This window comes from Acartia tonsa, chromosome 6, assembly GCF_053477335.1.
Source record: "Acartia tonsa isolate MP-2025a chromosome 6, ASM5347733v1, whole genome shotgun sequence".
In the NCBI taxonomy this organism is placed as follows: domain Eukaryota; kingdom Metazoa; phylum Arthropoda; class Copepoda; order Calanoida; family Acartiidae; genus Acartia; species Acartia tonsa.
Window position 1 is genome coordinate 53147460 of NC_137265.1, and position 12715 is coordinate 53160174.

Genomic DNA, 12715 nt, shown 5'->3' on the forward strand with positions numbered 1-12715 from the left:
GATATTTACAAAATAAAATCTGAATCAGTCCTTTTCCTGTCAAAATTTTAGAGCTGCCCATTTTTGCGTCGAACTTTTTTTGCACGGATTTTTTTCGCAACGTTTTCTGAAAAAAAGTTGAACTGTCACTCCTTACAGGAAGGTAGGGAGGGGACATTGGGGTGTTAATTACACTAGTCCCCAAAGTTTTATAATCACGTTTTCTTATTCGTTCAACAACTTTGGGGACTCTTATTGAATTTTGATTGGCTGATTCATTAAGTTGAGTGTCCAAACGTTTCAATAACCAATTGTATTCTACAGAATATGCAATTTGTGTATCATCATTGGGAATGTACATAAATGTTTCGGCCATTGTCTTATCTCTTTAGATCCCTGCACTCTTGAACAGTTGAGCAATGTCACCGTTTGTAAAAGTACCTTCATCCATTTATTTTTATCTGATAAATTGTTACACATACCCAATTATGATGGACAAAATTCCCTCTCATGTAATATAAATTTGTTATTAAAAAGTTTGGACTCTGCAAGTTTAAACCACCTGATCAAGAAATTATAAGTGTACCCAAAGTGTTTAATCCAATAAAAGAGAACTTGTTTATAAAACTTTGGGTACTGGAATAATTTGAAGTCCAATGACCTCTATCTCCCTGAGAATAACAATTGTAGACAACCAAAACTTAATTTCAAAACATTTGTTTGCAAGTCTTAACCGTGCTTTGTGATAAAATGTGCCTGTTTATGGCCAAGGTATTCCCCTTTTTTTCTACCAATGTTATGCACCTGATAGTAGCAGTAGGTACAAGTTTTAACGTCTTCAATTAGACCTTATTTGATCAAGACTTTAACAACAACTAAAATCAAATCATAAAGCTAATATAAAATATCTAACTTATATTACACTTTCTTTTTATTAAATTATTATTAAAAATATTTAGAAAATCACATCCAAAATTATTCTTGACGCGGCATATTTTTTAAACAACATTTTTTCTTATTATGAATCAATAATTTTAACTTGAATAAATCACATAAATCACTTGACAAGGAGTGTCCTTTTCATAAAAAAATTAATACACAAACACAATAAAAGACAGTACATCACTGTTTTTTTCTTGAATAATGGTTTGTTTGTGTCCGTAGCACTTGTGGAAGTAACACTGTTTCCGCTCTACAGAAAAAAAATCTAAGGCTTTCGCCTTGTAAAATTAAATATTATAAAAATATAAACATAATTTATTATTCAATTTTAGATAATTCTTTAGTTCTTATGTTTATTTGTAAAATAAATATTGTTTTTTGAAAATCAAAGTAACTAGTATAGATCCCTGTAGGACCCCACAAAACCTTTTTTTTTATGGAGGTGTGGTCTGGTTAAGGGAAGGCACATTCAAGATATTCCTTTAATTAACTTGTGGTTATTAGAAAAACATTGGAATCATAAAAGTTTATAAGATCTAAAGGGATAAGAAAATGACCGATAAATTGACGTACATCCCAAATGATGATAAACAAAATCACCTCTTCTGTAGATTGCTATTAGTGGTTGAAATGATTGGTTACTCAACTTGATTAAATAACCATTCAAAATTCAATAAAAGTCCCTATAGTTGTTAAAACAAGGAATAAGAAAACGTTACTATAAAACTTTAGGAACTAGTGTAATAAACAGCCAAATGTCTCCGCCCTGCTTGTATGAACTGACCACTCAAATTACTCAAAGATTGAATTGATTTTTCAACAGTATCTTTTCAGTGATCTTAAGTAACATACAATCACACACTGAAAAATAAGGACAAATGCCTTTGAAAGCAGCTCATTGATATTGGACTTTTAATTACACTGGTCCGCAAAGTTTTATAACCACGTTATATTACACGGTGCAGTTGTTCAAAATCTTTGGTTACTTTGATTGAATTTAATTGGTTGATTCCAAATTTTTCAACCAATATTTTAGATCTACAGAAGTGGTAATTTTGTTTATGATCATTGAGAATGTACATCAATTTATCATCTATAGCCGTATCCCCTAAGATCTCATATGAAATCAGAATGCTACTGATTACCATTTTTTTGGCTCTGCTTGGTTCAACTTCAACGTTTGTCCCATAACCACCACCATGCGTGCTGTCAAAAAAATCTGTCGGGCGCATTGTGAGAGAAAGCAGTGAAAGGCGCGCTCTCCAGAAAGAATATGTGCGCCGCGCGCACCAGGGACGGAGAGGACATTGGGCTTTTTATTACACTAGTTCTCAAAGTTTTATAGTAACGTTCTTCTATTAGCTTAACAACTTTGGAGACTTCATTGAATTTTGACTGGTTGGTTAACTAAGTTGAAAGTTCAAACATTTAAAACTTTAATTGTAATCTACAGAAGTGGAAATTTTGCCTATCATCATTGGGGATGTGCATTAATTTATCGGCCATTGTCTTATCCCTTTAGATCCTTGGCGCTGCGCACACTTCATCTGCGCACCATTCAAGTCTTGGAGAAGAGAAAAAAAAGGTGTCTTCACATTAGATGCTTATGAGGTCACTAACTCTCTTTAAATTTGTGTGTATGTGTGTGTGGGTGTGTGTATGTAATGGATTTAATTATCATGGATATAATCTTAATTTGCTTTCATGAATCATAAGCTTGAAAAAATAATTTAGGTCTTTTTTTGGTCTTTTGACATCTAATTTTCCTATGATAAAATCATCGTATCAAATTGATATTTGTAAAATTGATTACTAGGACAATTAGGCATGACATTGAAATAATGTCATGCTGAGATGGACAGCAGATTTGGGAACTTCTGGTTTTTACGTAAATTCTATTTTAGAATTTTCAAAAACAAAAATCTCTGAGGCAGAAGTGTTAAAGGTAGCTGCCAATCACCATTATCAGCAGCTGGCTACCCGCGACAAGCCTTCACTTATCGTTAGGAAGGTGATAGGTTCTCAGCTAAACACAATGTCATAAATAAACACATTAAAATGGTTCCTGCTGCTGCTATGTCAGTTGCTCGACATTAATAGTTAGAGTAGTGGGAATGCTTTGGCCCAAAACAGGTGCAACTAATTACCATGCACAATTGGGTCCTCCAGGCCATATATAATGCAGTTTAATCTGGCTGATTTAATGCCTATAAAAACTTTATCCACTAATATTATATTTACTATATAGTTTTAGACAGAAAGTATACATTCATGGTATGAGCAAAGAAAGCACTAAGTTTCTCATTACATAAGCATGAACTGGATGATTAAATGCCTATAAAAACTTTATCCATTAATATTATGTCTACTATATAGTTTTAGACAGAAAGCATACATTCATGGTATGAGCAAAGATGGGCGTTCCACCCATATTAGGATAATTTGCAGCTTGATTCCATGAATTTTAAATTTAGGCAGCGAAGCTTCTTTACAATTGCATGCATTACAAGTTGGTCTGTTTGTCATTTCAAAGTCTGTTACGCTTCTTTTTTACTACCATTAGTATAAATATATTTACCCTTTCCTATTTGACCGTTTGTTTTTTAACCTAAAATTTCTTTTAATCGTTCTTTTTCCAATAATCGCGGAGGCGTCCCTAGCATTTAGTGACTATGTATTTGAAGTTGGAGGTGGAGGCATAAAAATAGTCTTAAACCATCCCGAGAGTTAATAAAATAGCCCAAAATAAAAAAAACTTACTACCTCCTATAATTGTATTTGCATATTCTTTTTTGGTTATTGTTAGTTTTTAACTTTTTTGCTTAGCTACTATTGGATAATTTTGCCTTACTTGTTACATGAATAACAGTCAGAAAGCAGAAATAATAGTTATTTCTTTCATCGTATTATAAACGGCTTTCCGCGGATATAGAATGTACAATTATAAGATTAAAACTAGTTTTTTAGCCCCGAGATGCCGAAGGCACGGGCTAAAAAAACTGGTTTTAATCTTATGATTGTACATTTCTATATTTGTAGAAAGCTGGATATAATACGATGATAGACATAGTTTTTTCGTATGGATGAGAACCGGTTCCTATCCACCGGATTCGAATGAATACGAGAAAAAGGTATTACTTGTTTTATTTTTAACTTCATGGCATCGCCCCTTTTGAAGAATATAATTCATATTTTTTTCTGTAGGAAAATTAATTTTGAGGTACTTTTTTTGCAGAAGGGTCTTATTAAATACTCTACCCCAAAATCCTATTATTAATAAGTTAGGATTTTTGTTTGTCCTGTAATATCTCTGCAACTGAAACTGAAATGAGTTTTACATCAAGAGAAGCTTCACATATGTTACTTGGTGGTTTTATAATTGGAGGTCTTTGAGTTGATGAAAGCTGTTATTTGGAGTTCTTAGATGCTACTGGCTCATCCACTAGTATATTAATAATCTAAAGGATCCTTATCTAGCGTTCTTTAAAAGTTTAACTGAACGGACCCGCAGTTAGCGAGATTTTTGTAACAAACAAACAAACATTAGGAAAGACATACATACATACATAAAACCAAACATAGACATACTTTAAAAATATAATTTTTTTAAACCAGAAATATCCACATACATAATTACATGATTAAAATATTATTAATGTTCTATCATTTCCGAATATTGTCATATATTTAAAGTGCAAGGAGAGAGGGTACATTGGAATGCAAATTCACTGATACCCAAAGTTTTTCTTATCTGTACCTTCGCCATCTACCCCATAAAAACTTCACATTTCGGACAGACGGACGGACAAAGTGAATTATAAAAATCTTTATTACTAAAAAAGGAGGGGGGGAGACAATTCTGTGCTCAGCGAGGGGAAAACGCCGGAGAAATTGAGAAGAAAGCTAATAAGTATGTAGATAAGGCACACACATAGATAGGTGGGGGATTTTACATTCACAAACCTCCCCTCCCTACCCGCCTATAAAGTTAAGAAAGCTATCACGAGAAAGCCATTAAAATACTCAATACTTCAGTATCATTAATAGTGTTACCGGTAGATGTCTATCAATTAATACATCTAAAAACATTCACTATCTCAAATATAACTTGTATTACAATTAATTTTCATTAATTTTGACAATTGATTAATACTTTATTATAGGATAATTTAAATCTGCTTTTTATTAATTTTACTTTAAATAAAGTTTTTTTAATGGTGTAAATATTAATGTATAGGATAACAAAATTGTAGGGTTGTAGTTGAATACTCCTCAGGTTGTGTTAGTAACCATAAAGAAATTTCTTAGTCCCATTCGAGGATAATTAAAAAATAATTACGTCATAAACAAAACCTAAACATTAACCCTGCAAGGCTTACCAGAACCTAACCTAACCTAAAGTAATAACAAACAAACGAAAAATATTATTTCAAAAGGGGGGACTTTTCTCGAGCTCAATTAAAAATAAGCTCAGAACTTAACTTATAATTTTAGTGTTTGGGGTGGTGTTTCACCCCAATAGCCTCGAGAAGGAAAGAGAGAAAGTTTTACAGTTAGATCCATTTAAGACATTTCACAAAAATTAGATTGATAACTATAACAACAAGCTAAAACATCCATGCAATATTTGACTAAAATTTCATTTCCTTTAAGTGTACAAACTTTCCACCCTCTTATGTCACATATTAATTTCGTTATCGTTCAATCCTGTAATTTTAAGAAATAAGAAGTATGGTGTGTGCGTGTGTGAATGTCCGGTAATATCTCGACCTATTGAAGAAAAAAAGTACCCAGGTTGTTTGTCTGTCCTTAAAGATCTCGTTAACCGCTGAACCGATCCGGCACTCTTTTAGTAAACCTTTTACATGTTGCAAGATAGTTTTATTTATTTTTTGGGGAAGGGGGGGGGGGTGAGAGGCGGGGGAAATTAATTAATGTAAACTACAACCTTTCTCTGTTTCCCTCTGTAAAGTAGCATAGACTTTAGTTATGAACACAGTAATAGTGTCTGACTGATTATGACGTAACAAAAAAAATTAGCCAATGAGAGGCAACTATAAATTTTACCATTGGTCAATAACGGCCTCTCATTGGCTAATTTTTTTTGTTACGTCATAATCAGTCAGACACTATTACTGTGTTTTTAGTTATTGATAAAGTAGACTAGCAAATAGGAAACCAAATCTTAAGAAAGCAATAAATGGATATAGAATCTACGTGGATATATTAACAAGGGAAAATTTGTTGTTAATTTAGCTTAGAAAAATGGACCTTATTTATTGGTCAGTTCGTTCATCTTTATAAATGGGGTATGGTTATTTTAGCCAGCTACAAGTTTCACTTTATTAGATTACATAAAAATCTGTTGTAAGATCCTAGTAATAATAAAATCTGTTTAAATACGCCTAGCTTCTAGGAAAAGGGGCTACTCAAATTTTCAATATTGAAAAAAAATCTAAGAGGATATTACCGGTAAAGCAAACGGGAATTGTGCTGTGGTAATAATTTATAATTTGCGGTTCTGAAGATTTAATATATTTTGTGGAAAATATCGCACACCAAAAGTGTTTCATTATCTGTTTCTTTTCTATTTGATTTTTGGCGTTTCCTCTCAGAGTGCCTTGTTTAGCCACCGACACCCCCTCCCCCCATTATTTTATAAATTATATTTAAAAATTAAAAAAGGAGGGGTAGTTTTTTATTTGTTTGTTTGTTACTTTAGATCAGGTTAGGTTAGGTTAGGTCCTGCAGGGTTAGGGTCCCCGTCGGGATTAGACATGGGAGAAAAAAAACCAATCTACCTTTTTTTCAGTTTTTATTAAAATGCTTGAGGGATATTGGTGCCTAACAGAGGATCTAAAAATGCCTTTAACTTTGTTCAGACAATTAGGTTTAAAAAAAATTTCATGTATTATTACGCAATGTTGTCTTCAAATTTTTTTTTAAATTCTGAAAAAGTAATAACTGTAATCTTAATTAGTTTTAGCTTAAATTGAGAACGTCCAATAGAAGCGAAGCCTTATAGAACATGAGGTCGTATCCAAAGTTTTATTAATGTGTTCTTTATTCCTTGGCTTAAAAACTTTGGGTACTTTTGTCACTTTTTATCACTTACCCAGCAAGACATTTCGCCGTGGAGTCGCCTTCGAGCTCGTGCAATATATGTACCGAGTCCTATGCTACCTCAAATCCTATTCGCCTTGAATTAACACCTAATTTTTGGGCGATAAACGTTGGAAAATCGTCCTTTCAAGCAAAAGGTAGCATGCGAGTTCGCCATCGATATCGTAGCAGAGTATGGGGCGAAGTCGCACAATAGTAGCATAAATTAAAATGCGTCAAAGGAGATCTCGACGGCGACTCTAAACATTTCTTATACGAACTCCTAAATGCTCCAAACTCAGGGGAAAGCTTTAATCATAGAGAAAAGTGGAAGGCGCATGTAGGGAGGGGGGGCGAGAGAGAGTCATAGAGATAGAGACAGTGAAAGAGATAGTGACAAAGAGAGAGAGGAAGATAGAAAGAATATGTCACTCTCATTCATGTCTCTCAGTTTATTCATGTTTTAACTCATTGCTTAATTGAATAAATTTTCAACTTAGCAAATACCATACCATTCTCAGCTTAATATAATGATCATTAAGATATGTTTCTATAATTGCTGTTGTTTAAAAAAAAGAATGCCTTTTAAAAATAACTTTTTTCACCAAAGACTATCAACACTCTATAACATTATGTATTACCATTTTTATTGTTTTCAGTTTGAAAACAGAAAAATTGATAGAGTCTTTAAAAAATTATTTGAGTCCCTAGTGGCAAATTTATAAACTATATTTTTTCCCTATCAATTTTGATCATGGGTTGATTGTGTGTTTGATGTATGTGTGTGTTAACACTGTAAAATGCTACGTTTGAGCGACATCGCGTTTTTTCTTCTGCTAGTATTTTCGAGGTCGCCAAAGTTAGCAGAAAAGCTAATAATTTATGAGGTAGCAAGCTACTAAAGTAGGAGCTCTAAAATACTAGCTAGCTACCATCTTACGAGCTCACAAAAGTTCGCCAAAATGCTACTCTTAGAGATATCGAAAAAGGTAGCATGCTACCTTTTTTTTAAAAGGTTTCGCTGGGTATAGGGTAGCTACGGCACTCAAAAGAATGTTTTTTTCTACTATAAACCTATCCCTTAATTATTTAAGAAAGGTCAATTAATCTCAATTGATCCGCTATTTCTTTACATGACAGCTATTTGTCATTTTTTAAAGAATGTTTTTTTCTACTATAAACCTATCCCTTATTTATTTTAGAAAGGTCAAATAATCTCAATTGATCCGCTATTTCTTTACATGACAGCTATTTGTCATTTTTTAATAGCGAAGCTACTCTATAATTCACTTTGCATGTCCGTCTGTTTGTCAGTCATTCCGTTAGTCCGTAACGCTATGTGGGGAATTGGAATTACTCAGCTGCTATTAAAGCTAGACCTCTGATTTTTCTTGTCAACATTTCGTTTATTATATGGCATAATACATTTATAGCAGTCCAACTGCTTTGAAGTAGCTTTTTAGCCGCTTTAATTTTTTTACTGATTTTCCACATACCTTTTATGTTTTTGGTCAGATTTTCAAAATTCATTTGCTTGATTCACGTTGTCAATTCGTGTTTTTTTGTGCTTCGCTACTTATTGATGGTGTCATCCTTGTTATTGACTCAAGCATAGCAACTCTAAAAGTCTTACTAGTACATTATTACATCTAAGGTATCTTAAGGGATAAGACAATGGACGATAAATTGAAGATTATAGATTAATATTAATAGTTGAAAAGTTTGATTTCTATTTGTTTGAACCAACCAATCCAGATTTTATGAAAGTACCCAAAGTTTTTTAGGCATTGAATTAGAAAATGTGTTGGTAAAACTTTAGGTACCAGCATAATTTAGTGATAAGTAAGAGCATCGTGTGATGTTCAGAATATGTATCTACATTCACCTTATGATATTTTCTACAATATTATCTTTGCATTTTAAGTTGTTTTCAAGCCACACCAAAGGAAATATTTCTTGAATATTAATTACTATTAAAAATGTTACAAGAATATAAGCATTCTTATTTTAAGTTTTTTTTTTCAAGCTACACTAATAAAAAAATTACTAGAATATAAGGAATCAAATTTTAAGTTTATTTTTAAGCACATTATTGAAGATTTTACTAAAAAATAAGCATTCTAATTCTATATTGTTATTAAGCCACACCATTAACAATTTTACTAGAGTGTAAGAATTCAAATTTTAAGTTGTTTTCAAGCCACACCAATAAAAAATTACTAGAATAAAATCATTCTAGGAATAATTTTTTTTTTCAAGCCATGCTAATACAAATTTCACAAGAATATTAGCATTCAATTTTATGTTGTTTTTGAGCCACGCTTATATGAATTTGACTAGAATATATAATAATGTTGAGCTATTTTCAAGCCAAACTAGTTAAAATTTTACTAAAATATTAGCATTCAAATTTTATGTTATTTTCAGGCCACACTAATAAAAATTTTACAAGAATATTAGCATTCAAATTGCATCACTACAACAAAGATCTTTTTAAAGCCTCAGAAATTTTGTGTCTCCGACTATATTCAAAGATTTCTACAGAATGTACAATGTTCAGTGATTTTAAGGGATAAGACAATGGATAATAAATTGATATACATCCCTAATTATAATATAAAATAATCACTCTTATTTAGATTTAAATCATTGGTTAAAAAGTATGTACACTACAATCAATGAGTTCAATCAATTATGACAGGTAGAGTACAATAATATTGCTGTACGAATCTTTTAATTTAGTCTTGGCAGTCCGAAAAGAATTGTGTTTTAAAAATATCGAATTATGATAAAAAAACAACTCTATAATTGCTGTACAAATCTTGAAAATCTGAAAATTACTTGGTGAACATATATGCAAATCAAGTGAGAAAATGCGAAAATATAATAAAATGTATATATATACAAATATAAGTACAACATTATTGCAGTATAAATCATTACAAGTCTTGACAATCAGAATATATTTGCCGTACATATTTGCAGTAAGAATATTGTAACTAAGTAGTGACAATCCGAAAAGAATTTTTTGTACATATATCAAATTATGACAGAAAAATAACATTATAATTGCTGTACAAATCTTGTAACTAAGTCTGGATAATCAGAATATTATTTGATGTACATATTTACAAATATAAGTACAATATAATTCCTAAACAAATCTTTGTAACTAAGTCTCGAAGATTAGAATATAATTTGGTGTACATATATGCTTAGATATAAGTACAATATAATTGCTGTATGAATCTTGTAACTTCACTTGAAGATTAGATTATAATTTGTTGCAAATATAAGTACAAAATAATTGCTGTATGAATCTCGTAACTAAGTCTTGACAATCAGAATATAATTTGTTATACATAACCAAATATAAGTACAAAATTTTTGCAGTACAAAATTCGTAATAGGTCTTGATAATCAAAATATAATTTGGTAAACATATATGCAATTTAAGAAAGAAAAAGTACATTTTAATTACAATACAAATCTTGAAAATATATACAAATATAAGTACATAATAATTAATGTACGAATCTTGCATATGATTCTTTACAATCAGAATATAATTCGGTGTACATATATGCAAATTATTTCTTTGCAAGGAAGTTATTTTCATTTTTTTGCAGGGAGGAAATAGACATTGGACTGTAAATTATACTGGTACCCAAAGTTTTGTACCACTTTATCTTTTGACTTTGGATACCTTTATAGAATTTTGGATTTTTAGAAACTATAAGTGTAAAAACATTTCCAACGATAAATTGGATCTACTAAATGTGTAATTTTGTTTATCATCACAAGGATGTATGTAAATTTATCGACCATTGTCTTATCCCTTAAGATTCCTGTATTTTAACATTCTTCTTACAAATGTAAGAAATAGATCTTTCTGCAATTATAAATTTTGAGATGCTCATTTTTAATGCTTTTTTATGTACTAGCGGATTCGCCCCTAGCCTCTATGGACTTTGCCCCAAGAGGTAATCAGAAAAAAGGTACTACTGGTGCTGCCAGTAGTTTTATGGCACCAACTGCCCCATAAACAAAAAAATGGGGGGGATTTTTTTTTGGGGGGGGGTGTCCCACCCCCAAGAAAATAGCCTAAAACCACCACAGGACCAATAAGTACATTCTCTGAAGAGTAAAATCTGATCGGTTCAGTGGTTACCGAGATCTTAAGGGACAGACAGATAGACAGACATCATTCTACTTTGTATTATAGATATTTTGCATTAAAGATAATCACCAACTTAACTTTTAGTTTTAAAAATAAGTAAGGAACCTTTTTAATGAAAATAATTATTTCCTAGGGGCGATTTCTTTTTAGGGGATGGAGAATGAGTTACCATCACCCAAGGTATATAAAAATCTTTCCAGAGACTAGTAAGAAGCTTTACTCATTCATATCAGTCCAGCTGTTATCGAGATCTTTCAGTACAGACCCGCAAACATACATCATGTTATTTTTGTTTTTTAGCATCAAATATTTCCTTTGTATAAAAAAGGTTATAATTTTTCGGATATTTATAATTTTAAAACACAAATGAACAGAAATATTATAGGCTCAATAATTCTTGAGATGACAGTCAAATTGAAGGGTTCATTTTGTACAGTTCAAATTCTGTATTTATAGATTTTCCTCGGATATGCAAAAATTATCATGTGTGACGTCATAAAAATACGTCTTTAGAGGAAGGATGAAAAGAAGTGGGAAAGGAAACCCCTAAAAAAGAGATGAAGAATTGACTTTTTTATGACGTCACACATTACACTTTCCGTACATCCGTTTTCCTCTGGTTTTACAAATATCTTTAAAAAGTTTCATCAACTAAAATACTTAGGTATATAAAAATCAAGGGTATAGTCCTTTCCACGACATCCCTCCATAAGGAGCGATTCTTCGTATTTTTAAAATGGCTTTTTATAGGTTATTTTGTGTTAGGTGATTGCCCCACAGGGTTAGATAATTAATAGGGTTGGGCCGGATAGTTTTTTGGCCGGATACCGGATATCCGGCCGATTTCAAATGCCGGATATACGGCCAACGCCGGATATCCGGCAAACTACCGGATATCCGGCCAAATTGCCGGATATCCGGCCGGATAACCGGCCAAATTACTGGCGTCTTATTATATAAAACTGGCGGCTACGCCCTTAGAGGCCTCTAGGGGCACTTGAGGGCGGAGGGGAGTTGAATTTTGGGGGGGCTGACTTATTTTTATATTTAGTTGAAAAATTAAATAAAAATATTTTTTTTTTGGGGGGGGGGGGTATTTTTTTTTAGGGGTAATTTCTCTTGGGAGAGTGGTGGTACCCTCACCCAAAATAGTTATAAACCTTCCCAGGGCCTATGAGAAGTTACCCTGTAAAGGAGAACCCGATTGGTTCAGCGGTTAGCGAGATCCTTCAGTACAGACAGACAGACAAACTTATAGACATCCTGTTACTTTATTATAAGGATTCAGGTTAAAACTTTAAAATTTATGTAACTATTAAATGATCTTTCTTCTAAGCAATTAATCTAATAAACTATTACTAACCTCAATCTGTAATATTAACCCCTGTTGGAGGATGGGCGGGGAGGTGTCATTGAACGCATGCCCCCCCCCCCCCTGTGCATTTTCTCTGTATAAAAGGTAGAGGGCTATAACTAAATGACTTTCGAAATATGGGTATGACACATAACTGA